This window comes from Heterocephalus glaber, unplaced genomic scaffold, assembly GCF_053883595.1.
Source record: "Heterocephalus glaber isolate CG9 unplaced genomic scaffold, H.glaber_assembly_v1.0 deba00001472, whole genome shotgun sequence".
In the NCBI taxonomy this organism is placed as follows: domain Eukaryota; kingdom Metazoa; phylum Chordata; class Mammalia; order Rodentia; family Bathyergidae; genus Heterocephalus; species Heterocephalus glaber.
Window position 1 is genome coordinate 39,428,757 of NW_028258315.1, and position 15,390 is coordinate 39,444,146.

Consider the following 15,390-nt stretch of genomic DNA (forward strand, 5'->3'; position numbering starts at 1 on the left):
CACAAGCCGAGAATCTTTGGAATGGGAAAGACAGGTAAACGATGAAAAAAGAGCTTCATTCTAACAGAACAGATGGCCACCGCCATCGCCGCCAAATGACTCACCAGGTCTGACAAAGGAGACCTGTGATGAAACAGATGAAAGCTGAAATGACTGTTCTAAACAGTACTGAAGGTATGCAGGGATGGGGGAGGAGAGTAGAAGCAGAAATAGTCAATTTAGGGAAAAATCATTGTTGTCCCTGGCTGGGAGTGCATCCCTTGGACATCTGTCTTCCTAGGGGTCTTGGATGTCCTCAGCCTCAGCAAGTGAGATCAGGTGATCTGGCAGATGATATACTTAGTTCCTGCTGGGGCGGAGGCTGAGTCAGTGTGTTTTGTCAGCTACTCCACCCCAGTGATAGATAGGATAGTGGGAAAGTCACCACTTCACTGGTCTGATAGACTTGCCTCCCTCTGACAGAGAACAAAAGTGGATGGCATTCAAGCATTACAAAAGGGCTGGGGAGAACAGAAGAGCTGTTGAAAAATAGTCTGTAATTTAGGACTGTCCCCCTGAAAGTGATCAGTGCATATTAATTATTTTGCTTTCCTTTTTGATCAGACTCCCTTCCTGAGCAAGATTGTTTTTCCATTTTGTTTTGTGTGTTTAGGAGTTAGGGTAGAAGTCAACCTGATTGGCTTTGGGATCCACCCTGAGCATTGGCAGAGCAACCTTCTAGGTGTGTCTGGGTAGGCCACGAGTTTGACCACTTGGGATCAATGTATGGTCCCTCGCCTTTTGCTCTCTGGTGCCCTTCTGCTATTTCTCAGACCCTATGAACTAAGAAGCTTTGTTCTGTCACATCCTTCTGCCATTATATCCCTGACTTGGAACCAGCGGGTTTTGGGCTGATACTGTGAGCAAATTAAGCTTCTCCTTGAAGTTATGCATGGTAGGTACTGAGTCTCAGCAATGAAGAAGCTGACTAATACAGTATTCATTTTTTAAAACCCTACTTCACCCCAATGCTCTTTACATTTCTATAAACAGAAAATACATCAAGGCAGATCTCTTTAGAGGAAAGTTCATGAAATATAACCGCTGACTTATTTAGTATAAAAGAATAGGGAATCAAATAGGCTTGATTATTTCAATATTTCAAGTTTACCATATTAAAGTAGTTAAACCTTATGTTTGTTTTTCATTTTACAAAGTCTTTCCCAAGACATAGTTAAAATAATGGTTCTAAGCAAATGCTATTGTTGATGTGTCAAGCATGATAACATTTCTGTCAGCCCTTTAATTAAAACATCCTTACAAATATATGTACTCTTTGATCTAGGAGTTCATTAGAAATTTCCTGTAAGAGATTAATCAGCAATGTGCTCAATAATATATCTGTTGGATTCTCTTTGAAATATTAGGCACAATTTAATTCTAATATGATATTAAATAAACTATGATATAGTTAAAAGATATTCATTTGAAAGTAATATTGCAGAAAGATATTGAATTACAACTTTCAGTCAGTATATTCTAAATCATGCTGATTTAACAACAATGACAATTATAAAATTTTAAATCCCAGTGGCTTATAGAAATGTAGGGTTTTTTAGAGTGCTCATGACACAAATCCATGGTAGGCTGATAGGAAACTTTGCTGTAATTCTTACTATGGGATCCAGGCTGAATAATGACCCCCAGTGATACTCAGGTCCAAATCTTTGACAATTATGAATGTTACCTTAGGTGGAAAAAGATCTTTGCAAATTTGATTATGTGAAGGGCCTTTAGATGAATTATCCAGGTGGTCCCTAATTGTAATTGCAAGCATTTTTATAAGAGAAAGTGAAGAAAGATTTGACCACAGATAGAGGAGAAAACTATATGAGAGAAGTAAATGGAAGCAGAGTAAGAGAGAGAAGATGTTTTCGTGACTTAGAATGAAACTATAAGTAAAGAATTGTAAGGATTGCAACTCTAGATGCTGGAGAAGACAAGGGAACAAATTCTCCCCTAGGGCTGCTAGAGAGCATGACAATATCAATATCTTTATTTTTGCCACATAAAACTCATTTTGATCTTCTGGTCTCCAGAACTATAAGAGAATTAATTTTTATTGTTTAAAGCCACCAGCTTTGTGGTAATTTGTCAAAGCAGCAATAAGAAATGAATATATAAGCAAACAGAAGAGACATTATCGTAGTCATTGAGAGTTTCATGGCAGAAAGGAAAAGATCTCTGGTAGTTTATAAGCCAAAAATTAAGAATAAATAAATGTTTTTTCCAAGAAGTGACATAAATTGTTTCTAATTATATTTCACTGGCCAAACTAAATTTATACCCACCTGAAACATAGGGTCCAGGAATCCTATCACATTCCTGAAATTAAGAGAACTAGTGGCATTTGGTAAGTAGCATTAATGATTACTTATCCTATCCCATAGAAAATACAGGTAACACAATATTCACTGAAAATGAGACTATAAAATAATTATAATACCAATATAGGAAAATAAAACAGAAATATTCACCTATGCTCAAAAATAGAAAGTAGTCTGGAATACAGTTTTTCTTCAGGGAAGTGATACTATAGGTGATTTTTTTCTTTTTAAAATATTTTCAAGTTTACTTCATTGAATATATACTTTTATAAACTTTAAGAAAATACATTTTCCAGTAGATTAGCAAGTAAGCAGGAATAGAGTAATACACAAAACTAAACCATTTAACAATATTTTACTTATGAAAATGTAAATGCAAAATCAAAAGCTGGAGTTAATCACCATTTGAAGAACATAAGGGAAGACTGAGACCTAAAGAGATGATAAAATTGGTTTACAATTAGCAAAACATTACAATTGGGCAAAACACCACCTTTCCTCATTTGAAGTACTCTGGTTATGTTTCTTAATCACACTGCAAAATTCATTCTTTCATTTATACACAGAATGAAACTTTCTATTCTTTTTTATTCCCCTTTTTATTCTACAATTTTATGAGGAATGGGTTTTTGTATGTATTTAATTCATTCATTTTCCCCCTCTTTGGTTGGGGTCATGCTGGAGTCTGGTAATCGGATAAGCCCCTATGGTTGAGAGCTATCTTTTAGCTTGTGTACCTCAAGCACCTACCTATAAACTTAACACAGAAGAATCTTTCAAATAATGCCAATAATTTTAACCAAAAAGAACAAGTGTCCTTCTTGGGAACATAGGTTGTTATAGGTAACAAAGTACTACCGACTGGGTGGTTTAAACCACAGATATATTTCTGGAGACGTCTGAACACCAAAAGTCTGAGGTCAGGGTGTCAGCAGGGTTGGTTTCTTCTGAGGTCTTTCTTCTTGGTCTACATTTGGCTGTCTTCTTGCTCTTTCTTCACATGGTCTTCCATATATGTGTCTGTGTCCTAATCTCCTCTTGAAAGGACACCAGTTATATTGGACTAAGGCCCACCTTAATAACTTCATTTTTAAATTTAATTTCTTAATTAAAATTATGCCTCCAAATACAGTCTGAGGTAATGTGGATTTGACTTTAGCGTAAGAATTTTAGAGGAGATACTCTTATTCCATAACATGACGTTTTAGAGGAACGCTGTTTAGTAACATATCAGGAGCTTCTGTTATTTGGAATTGATAGGATTCCTACATGTGAAAGAAGAGGTTATCCAGCAGAGCTAAACATTATTTGGCCTAGCCTTTAGAAATCACCCTGTAGAATCTAAATTCTTCTTGGAGGGTTGGAAGGGTGCAAGAATAGATATACATGTAATTGTAAACACATTCTGAAGGCATCTTCTTTCTGTTGAGATGTTTATATGGGACCACATTGATTCTCCCTGTGCCTCTCCTTCAAAGTAGCCTTTGTAGAAGCCAGAAGCTTCCAAGGAATAGCAATTTACCTTATTCTCTGCTGCAACACGCAGCAAGTGTTAATTACTTTGTTATTTCAATTGATCAAAATACCAAGAAAGCCACAATGGCTCTGGGCACACTTACCAACCCTATTTTTCCTCCATTTATTTAAAAAGTCTACCTTGAGTATCTCTTTGTTCAGCCAAAATTTTATGTTCCAAATAGTTACTGGCTCATTTGTACCAGAGTAAAAAATAAATTCTAAAAATAAACCCACATATATGATTTCTGAACCTAACTGCAGTGAAAATGTAAATGAGTTAATGTTTATTCTGTTCCAGGGGAAAAATTATATTTTATCGGTCTGTAGAACCTATCTGTCCCTCATACAAATTGGTGCCATTCTATCAACCACTGGGAAAAAATACAGGGGTTTCAATTTCCTAAATAGAGTGTGTATGTCCTGTTCATGGACCTTCCAAATAGAGCTATGGTGGGGTGTTCTGAGAATTCTGTAATTTAAATACACAAGTAGTGGCTCATGGAGTCAGCCACGCGCTACACTATCAGGGGAAGCTGTTGCTTCTGCCTCTTTTATCCACTAAACAAAATGATTCTGGATTGATATATTACCCACTTTAATCTTGGACAAGATCAAAAGAAACAGAAAATTCAGTTTAAATAGTTTAAATATAAAGCAATTAAAGTTCAGGTCAAAAACGATGGCCATGGTAATAATGAATCTAGGAAGTCTTTGGGCTGACTCTATGACATCTAGTTAGTCCTTTATGCTATTGTGTGCCTCAGTGGTCTCACCTGCCAAGTGGTGATCCAGTGCCATCTGATGTACTGTAATATAGTTTAGAAAACATAATGAACATTTGGTGCTTCTAGCTATCAACTCAGAAGACAACACAAGCTTATTAGTACTATCATTTACCATATGCAGATCCTGAGGCTTAGAAAAGTGACTTACTCATGGTTACATGGCCAACAAGCAAGCCAACAACATTCATTTCCTGCAGGTAGAGGGGTGAGCCAGATGTGCTTTTGATATGTCCTTCTGCTCTGAGATCTATGATTTGATGAAAGAATAAAGCAAACTTTTAAAAAGTCTGCAATAACCTAGAAAAATACTAAAGCCAAATATCATTTATCCATACTAAAGAGATCCAAGGATAATATAAATAATTTATACCTTTGGATAATACAAATGCTTCTTTGCTTCTATGTAATTTCATTTGAACAAACAAAATAATGTGTGTAAAATCATCTGTGGTGTCTAGTTTCTATTAGGCACTCAATATACCCTAGCTGAATCTGAAATTATTAAACCTAGTTTTTCTAAGTTGCATTATAAGTTTGCTTGTTTTTTTTTTTCCCCTTCCAGAACTGTTTTCACTTTAGCATGCTCCATGAATCACTGCTTAAGAATATATCAAATCCGAGGAATGAAATCAGTTTTTGGTGGAATCTGTTTCTGGACCAGGATGAAAAATAGCTCCCAAGACTATGTTTAGAAACATTTTCGACAGTATTTCTAAGAAAGTTTATTGAAACTTTCTTAGATTTTAGATTTCAGACTAAGTAAATACTGTATGCATGGTAGTCTTAGGTGGCTTATCCCAGCAAATCTCATTGTTATTAGCCTCTGAATATATTAGGCTATATCTGTCTGTATACAGCTCTGTAATTATTCCTCAGTAGCTTTAATTGTGCTCTTTCTTGTAAGTAATATTAAGGCATGATCCAAGAATTCCTGTATTTGTTTCTTTCTCATTAAAGCATGTGACAAGGGAAAGTACAAGCGGCAGTATAAAGAAAGAAAATTAATTTTGAATTAGAGGTCTTGAATTTGAGACCTAGATCCCCAAATAACCAGCAGCTATATGACCATGGACAATTCACATAACCACTGAACCTTGTTTTCTGTTTGCAAAGTAAGAATGATGGTAAAAAAGTTCACAGGGTTTATAATTCAATGAGTCAATGCAGGTGAAAGAGATCTATAATTGTATAAGAACTGTACAAGTATAAGTTTCTTTGTCAAACAAACTATAGGTAGTTCATCTCTATAACCATTCATTTTCCTTTTGGATATAAAATATGTTACATTTCAAAGAATCATTTCCAGTTTAATGTGGCCATCTGACTGATTTGTGGCCAATGGAATGGGAATATAGTGACAGACAGTACATTCAAGTCCAACTCAGAAAAGTATCCCATACAAGCCTGTCTCTATGTCAGCTGGTTTGATACTGATGCCCCAAGTAAGCTCTCAATAGCCTGGGTACTGAATGAATGCATGGAATACAGTTCCCCTCTCATCCTTCTCCAAAATAAACTTTACATAAGTAGAAACAAAACTTCTATGATGTTAATTTGTTTGTATTTCTTTTGTATCTGGTCCAGCAGCTAGCACGGTCCTAGCCAAGATAAGTAATATTGTTAAATGTTAGCCAATATAATCTTTTTCCAATGTTTGTGGTGATTTTCTCCCTCTTATGAAAACGTACATTTAAATACTACGGACCTTGTTAGTACACCTAGAAACACTAAAAAGCATCCTCACGCCCCAAAAAGACACACGTTAGGAACAATCATATTGCAATCATGGGATAGCAATGTCCTAACATCTGTAAAATTGTATAATATTGCAGTGCTTATTTGGCCATTCTTGAGCCCCATATAGTTACAGGTGTAAGGTCTAGCTCTACTCTCATATTGTTTCCATACTTGTTCATGAGGCAAATTTTTGCACATTCTAGTGATCATGTAAATTGTCCCTTAAAGTCATATGCAAAGCAAATTGTATCTACGCAACAAAATATCATATTACCTCTACAACTCAATACATGTTTTAAAATATATGACTATAAATATATAGACTCAGGGCAAAACTATTGCTTGCATTTCAGTCACTAGCTGGCATCACATCATGATATTCTGGTGGGATTGGCATTTTTGGCAAGTATTGGTTACTTCAAGGCATAACCCAAGACTGCAGCAGAAGTGATCAGCAAGGTTCTCCTAATTCATTCTGCACCACACTGATCAAAAGATTATCTCTAACATGGTCTCAGTTCTGCCATGCTGTTTTAGCTTGCAATTGCTTTCATATTTTCTTTGAGCCTCTGACTTTTATCTTTTATCATATTTTCATGGCAGTTTCTTTTATCTTCAACACTTAACTTATGGCTTCTAGCTCATGTTTATCACTCTGTAGTGCCTTATACTGAACTTGAACAAATTGGGAGCTCAACAAAGGTTGATCTATTATCTTCTGTCGTGAATATAACAGGGATTGCCACCTCTTAGCACCTGAGGTATGGTTTTCAGAGTACATTCATACTTGTATCCACCGTAACTCTGTGAAATCAGAGGCACAAGATTCTCATTTACAGATAAGGGAACATAAGCTAAGAAAGATAAATTTCTTTTTTATGTATTTCTATGACAAATAAACTGCAGATCTGAAACAAGCTCCACTCATTCTAACTTCCAATTTAGTGTTTATTCTGTGACATCACACATCACACATCACACACTACAACTTTCCAGGTTTTATGGTGCTGATAAGGAGACAGAGAATCTATCCTGAAAGTGCCATAGTCATGTTGAGACTTTGTAAAATATCCTCAAGAATAAAAACAATAAAAGAAAGAAATAGGGCTTTACCCCTAAGGATTTACTTTGAACGTTCTCAAATGAGTATAATTTCTTAGAAACCAGTTTTCTGGAGTAACTTTGTAATATTCTGGAATAATATTTTATTAAATAAATGCATAGTGCCCATAGTGAGTTGAGCAGTAATGGTATTAGAGTCACAACTTTTGAAAACAAGTATTTAAATAAGGCTTCAATCATGTTCAAAAAGACCTTTGGAATTTGTCTAAAAAGGAGATGATTTAGATGGAAGGGAATCCTTATTGAGGGAACTTGTAGTATTGATGAGATGTCCAAAATATTCTATATGCTTCGACAGAGACTACTAGCTAAAAACTGTTGACATTTCCTTTGACCTTAAAGATGTACTGTAGTTTCATGTTTTCCAAGGATGTATTGACGGCCATATGAATTAGGACTCCTAAGCAGGACTGAAACAAAAATGGTATGTGCCATATCTAGGTCTGGTCCAGAAAAACTCCTTATTGCAGAATACAGTGAAATATTTTCATAGGAATTGTCATAGCCACAAGAGGTAAGAGGCTTGGATACTTGTGTGACCACCTGGAAAAGAACATTTTTGTTGACCTGTTGTCTTACATATCTGGGTCTTTTTGTCACTTCACTCACAAAGTTTATCATGATGATGACCAAGAGAAGTAAATAAAGGAGCAATGCAGAAAGAAAAGACCAACAAATGGAAGCACTTATTGGTACTCCTGATGGATTATGCCATAGAAAGTGGAATTTTCAAAAGGAATTTGAAAAATAAAAATATAGTACCACTTCAGGAGATGCCTGTTATTCATTCATAGTGGTATCTCAGTTCACAAACTTAACTCTTTCCATGATTTTGCAAACTGAATTGGACAAGAACCAAATAAAATTTCCTCATTAGGTAGAACTGAACCTAACCATTGAATTTGACTATACTGTCTATTATATTGTCATACATTCTTCCTTTCTCTCTTTCTCTCTTTCCTTCCCTCACTCCCACCCCGTCTTTCTTCATTTATCTATTGACTTGACTACTTATAGAATCTGCAATCAGACTGCTCATGTTAAAATCCAGCTAAGCTACTTACTAGTAGCCCGCCTATCAGTAAGTTTCAACCTCTCTTGTTTTCACCTGTTGCAAGACGAAGTGAGTAGATGCACGTGGTGGGTGTGGAAATGGACAGCTCATATCGCCTACTTTGGGAAGCATAAATGGCTGATGGCTCCAGCCGCTGACTTCCTGGATCTGTACCCATGTTCAACAAAGGTACTAATACGACCTCAGTTCTCAGAGGTCAAGTGCACCTTCAACAGGCAACATTGGCTTGAAGCTTCCCCAATCCTGGTTGGATCTTTCTTGAAACTACTCTGGAGTTTGGAACCGACTCTCCTGGATTGTTGTCTTAAGGTCCTCTGTTTTCTTTGCCTCCCTCTATTGTATTATTCACAGCTATTTTCTCCATCCATCTCTTGCATGTCTAATCTCATTGTGGGGGATCCTAGCACTAAAACAATGCTTTTGAAGGGCCTAGTACTGAGTAAGAGCTTGAAGCACATGCAATATTATTATTCATATTATATTTATTTACAAACTGAGACCCCATAAGCACATTAATAAGGTAGCAACTTGGAAATTTGGGAGAACCTAAAGCACATATTTGAGATTAGACAAAATGCACAACTTTAGATGATCTCATACCAGTCAATTTTGACACTGTCACTTAAAGCTGATATAAAAAATACAATCAATATATAAGGGCTAATTAATAATCCATAGATTGAATACATGTTTTAGGTTTTTTTAAAGTTTACTTAACATTTATCCTAATTTTAGAAATTTAGTGAAAAAAGTTTTAAGGATTAACAGAAAAAAATCTGACTTAATAATGTATGAAACATTTGAATTTTATAATACAGACCCAAATCAAGTCTTCTAATTTTTGTAAGTTCCCATCCCCCTAAAAAAGATGATGAAAATACTAGGAGGGGAAAATTTCTTTTTTAATAAACAAAGTAACATGCCAGATTTTCCATTTGTAATTTGTTAATACTAGAGAGACATTGATTCAAACGTGTTGAATGTCAACCACAGCAGAGCAGAATGCTAAATGATTTGGGGGACAGGTATTGGGGGAGAAAACAAAGGACAAAGATTTATGATCTTTGCCATTGGCCTACTTAAGGCATAAATGAATCTTCTAATGTGAGTGACTTTAAATTAGTGAATGATAATAAACCACAACACATGTACAGAGGTATTATGAATACTTGGATGAGTAGATAATAATAAATACAACAATAAAAACAGTAGTCATTAATATCTTTTCTTGTTTACCCACAACATGTCAGGCATTTTATTTAAGTTACCCCACGAAATCCTCTCAACATGAACCATGAAGTCTCTAGTAAGAAGAAAGCTAGGATGCAGGCTATAAAACAGAGGTAAATTTTAACTTGGCTTTAATTGGGGCCTTGGCCTTTGTTCTTAATCAAGGGGCACTGAGAATCTGTAAAGCATGCAGTCTGTAATCCTAGCAAAATGATTGTCACAAAAGACAATTCTAAGGGAGATAGATCATTAGTGCCCACTGTAGCTGTTACAGAAGGTCATAGAGAATATTCCAACGATTGAACAGAGAAGCAAGGGAGAAGGCCCAAAATGGAAAAAAAAAAAAAAAATATGTAGAAGATAGGAGGGGGAAAAGTCAGCTGATGAGTGTCTGAAGCTCTGTCTGTAGAATTGGGAAGGGATGACAGAGCTAAGGTAGAGGGACTGCTCACAGGTGGACATCTGAGTTGAAAAGGAGGGCAGATTTGATACCTGCTCTTTCAGGAGCTCTGCTCTGGTAGTTAGTTTCTGCTTTGGTTGATTTCCTGGGTCTGGAATCCTTTCCTGAGGGCTCATGGCCTAGTTTAGGGTGTTAACTCCAGGAAGCAGAAGCAGGGAGTGAATCAGAAAAACAAAACAAAATCAAAACCCCAATAGTTTATAAAGGAGGCACTGGGCAAGAACAGATGTGATCGTAGCAAGGGCACAGGATGAGGAAACTCAGCTCTAGTTCATTCGTGCTCTGGTTTAACACTGACACTGACACTTGATGCTGTGCGTCAGAAATGCCTTCTCTACAAACAGAAGCGCTAATAGCACAACTCTGCAGCTGTTCCTTCCGGGTACCACATCCATTTCCGGTGACTCAGACCTGGTCCTGCCTGGGATCTCTGTGCTGGACTCGGGTCTCCTCCTACCCCATGCAGGTATAGGATCGCTTGCTGCTGGGAGCAAAGCAGAGGAAGCTATCTCAGGCTCCAGGAGGAGTCGCCAGATCCCTCCTTCAGGCTCTGCCGGCCTTGCAGAGGCAGTATTCAGCTACTCCCACCCCACCCTGCCCCAGAGTAGTAGCTAATTCCCCAGAAAACAGTTTCAGTCACCATCCCTCCAGCACCATTTTGTGTTTCTGCATCTCAAGTCAGCCTGGAAACTGGCAGTTAACCATCGGTGGTGAAACGCATTACTGCCGCGCCACACGGCTGCCTAATCAGTGCCTATTATGCTATATAAAGCTGCATTGATGTGCCTTTTAAAATTTTACCACCCACACACCTACCATCTGACACGGTGCAATTAGCCCTGTGCTCTGGGAGCCTGGGGCAGGCACTGTTACCACATCAGGGGAATTGTGATTGGAGATGCTGCTGCACAGCGCCCACGCACTTCTGGGGCAAACGAGGGATGGAAGGTGCTAGCCTTTATATTGTTGAAAAGTGTTAATTTTCTAGAGCATTTTCTCTTTACAGAACCACTGTGCTTTATTGTCATCTGATCCATTACGATTTACCCCACTGGGAAATGTTACTCCTTCCCTAGACAGAGAAACTAGCACCTTTCTGAGCTCGTTGTTTCTGTGGTTCCCTGGAGAAGAATATCTGTTTTGGGAGCTCGGTGACATTTTAGTTCACTAGATAATCTTAGTGGACTCCCCCTCCCATGACATCTCCATGTGCTTTATTTTCTCTAATATCTCTCCTGCAGTAGCAGGTCCCCCACTCACCCACACACACGCACACACACACAAACGCTCTCAAAGGCACACAAAGACACACACGAACAGATGTTAGACTCCAATCCAATTGAATAGCACAGACAGGACAATACTGCAAGGATAAACTTCCAGAGAAAAACAATATATGAAGGTTTCTCAAACATTCAAAGTAGGCAAGGAACTGAGTATAAATACTATGAATGGAATTATAATATAAAAAAATAAAAATCAGAGCTTATGATAAACCATGTATAAATGTGGTTTGGAAAAATGAGAACAGGACATTAAAAACCTGGATTCTTCTTAGAAGGGCCTGGTGAATGGCCAATGGTTGGGAGGCTGGGACAGGTGCTTCTCCGAGCTGTAAATGAAGCCATTCTGCTTTCTCTAGCATGGTGTTTCATGGAGGAGGAAATGTATTTGGGGACCTCTATTTCCACACCACCTAATCCAAGAGATAATGCAAATTCACCAGTCAACTGCATCCAGGGAGGCATGGGCTGGGAATTAAAGGTTTTAAGAAAATGTAAAATATTCCCTCTGGTGCTGGTTTCCTAACTAGGGAATACAGAAGTTTCTGCCTTTCTCAAAACCTGTTTTCATCCATCTGTAGTCTCAGGCACTGAGACAGCTCTCCCGCTGCTCCTTAAAAAAAAAAAAAAAAAGGCTGAACCTTAGATTCTAAAACATCACAATAGCTGTTTTCTGTCACTGTTGTTTTGGTGAGAGGTGGCCATGGTGGTGGTCGTCCTTGGTGGTTGTGGTTGTGGTGGTGGTGGTAGTGGTGGTCATGGTGGTCGTGGTGGTATTGGGTTCCCGACTCTTTATTCTGCTTCCCCTGCTGTTCTGAAATCTGCAACATTTCTTGGAAACTACCAAGAAAAACAGTTTTTGCTAAATTTCCAGCTGGGAGTTTTAGGAATTAAAATTCCTCAGTAAGTCAGTATCCGTGCTATTTCTAGGGCTGTTTTAAATCAGATTTGGCTAAAAATATGGACTTGAAGTTCTGGGAAAAGAAAAAATTCTTTATAGTGGAATACTATGAAGAATTTCCAAATATTTATTTATTTGGTTATTTGGGATGGGAAGTAATTTCCACTGGTGTATTAGGTATTTCATATCAGAGAAATGTTTAAAATAGGCTTGTTCCTTATTCAAAGATGGCTTTAGAGGTCATACTATTTGATATCCCTAGCTATTTGGAGCAGTTTAAATTTTTATATTAGAGCATCTTCCAGTACAAAACATTTATTTTGCTTTTATTATACCACATTTTCTTTCAATGTGTATGGAAAGAAGCTTAAAGAAAGTAATTGAATGTAAAGGCCTGAAATCAGTGTCATCACATCTGCTAATGAGCTCTAACCATCATGAACTGTGACACAAATAAGACCACCAGTTCCAAGGAAAGAGATGGGAGGTGCTCTGGAGGTCACGACTCATGTGTAAAGAAAGCTAGAATCACCAATAATTTGGGCAGGAAAGAAAAAAAAGAAAAAAAAACAAGGCCTTGACACTTCATAGAAGACAGTAGTGATTTTGGTGAAAAACTGTCAACATTCTCAATTTCTCTACTCCCTCTATTCCCAATCATACTACTGGGTTGAACAGCTATATCCTTCTTTAAACTCATTTCACTAAGAACAATAGGACATGAAATTAGCATTTTTAGAGGCTCTAGCAATCATGCAGATGGAATAAGTTAAATGTACTGGGAAACAACTAAAAAAAGAAATGCCCAGAGCATGCTTCTATTTGGATCCAAGCTCTCCTCATACCAACTATACAGTAGTGCCTGATTTATCATGATTGAATAGCTTTGCAAAGGAGGGAGAGTGTGCAGAGAGGAAAAGATGAAGAGGGAAAGGTACACCTTGGACAGACAATGTTTTTAGTACAGTGTATGTGTGAGATGTACTATGAAGACATTCTCAGGAGGGATAATTAATGGGTATTTTAGGCGATTCCAGGCTGCCATTCCACTGCTCCCAGCCCACAGGAAGAGGCTTCCAGGCCGATGTTCCACAGCTCACAGCCCAGAGCAAGGCATTTCTGGGCTGCCATTCCACTGCTCCCAGCCAGAGGAGGTGAGCCACGTGGGCGCAAATAGCACCTCCCCCACACACCACCGGCGAAATGAGAAGACACATAAATAAGTCTCAACACCAAACTTCTAGATCACCTACAGCAACCCCAAAGGGAAATGAGATGGAACACTCTGATACTCAACAACCTGGACTCCCTGAACTGGCAAGAAAAGAGGATCTGGTGAAAATGAAATCAGAAATAATTTCTAAGATAACAGCAGAGATTGTGCTCGTAGTGAAAGACATAATTAATAAATCTAGAGAGGAGCTGAGGAACATGATGAAATCCCAACATAGGAAACAAATGGAATCCATAAAAAAGATGCAAACAGATTTCCAGGAAATCAAACACCCCATTGAAAGTCTACACAGCAGAATGAGCCAATGTGAGGACAAAATTTCAGATATATAAGATAAGACTTCAATTAGTGACCAGGAAAAGAAAAATTGCTTCAAAATTGCAAGGAACCATGAGAAAATAATCCAGCAGCTGCAAGAGGATGCAAAAAACAATAACATAAAACTTACTGGAGTCAACGAAGAAACAGGAGAGAGTGCAGACAACATAAAAAAACTCTTCACAGAAGTAATGACAGAAAACTTCCCAAACAGGGGAAAAGAACTTGACATACAGATAAGTGAGGCATATAGGATTCCAAACAGCCTTGATCAAAAAAAATCTACACATAGGCATATAATTGTTAAGATTCCAGAAACACAACAGAAGAACAAAGTTCTACAAGCAGTTTGAGAAAAGAAACAATTCATATATAAAGGAAAACCCATCAAAATCACAGCAGACTTCACTACACAAACCCTCAACACAAGAAGAGCTTGGAGTGACATATTCCAAACCCTAAAGGAAAACAGCCTCCAACCCAGATTGATGTAGCCTGCAAAAGTATCCTTCAAAATTGATGGAGAAATAAGATATTTTCATGACAAAGAGCACCTTAGGAACTTCATGAATACAAAACCAGCACTCCAAAATATTTTAGACAATATCCTAGGAACAGACAATGAGGATCACAACCCTGGGAAGCACAGCAGAATGAACCCATTGGGTGGGACAAGAAATTAAATGCAAAGGGGGAGAATCCAACAAAAAGAAAAAGTCAGGACAATGATAAGTCAATATGTATCAGTTATAAGCATCAATGTTAATGGTCTCAATTCACCAATCAAAAGAAATAGACTGGCAGAATGGGTAAAGAGGCAAGATCCAATGATATTCTGCATACAAGAAACACACTTAATTCAAAATGAAGCTCATAGACTGAAAGTTAAAGAATGAAAAACAATAGTACATGTGACAGAAACCTGAAAAAAGGCAAGAGTAGCTATTTTCTTTGCAGATCAAGTAGATTTCAAACCAACACTGATTATGAGAGACAAAGAAAGACACTACATATTTGTAAAGGGAACAGTCCAACAGGAAGAGATGACAATCATAAATATCTAGGGACCAAACATTAGTGCACCCAACTATATAAAACAAATACTAAGGGACATGAAAAGTTATATATGCACAAATACAATTATAGTAGGGGACTTCAATATCCCACTATCACAAATAGATCAACTAGACAAAAAAGTCAGTAATGAAATACTAGAACTCAATTGAACTATTGAAAAAATGAACTTAACAGATATTTACAGAGTGTTCCACCCCACAAAATCAGAATACACATTTTTTTCAGCTGCACATGGGTCATTCTCCAAAATAGACCACATACTAGCTCATAGAACCTGTTTAAGT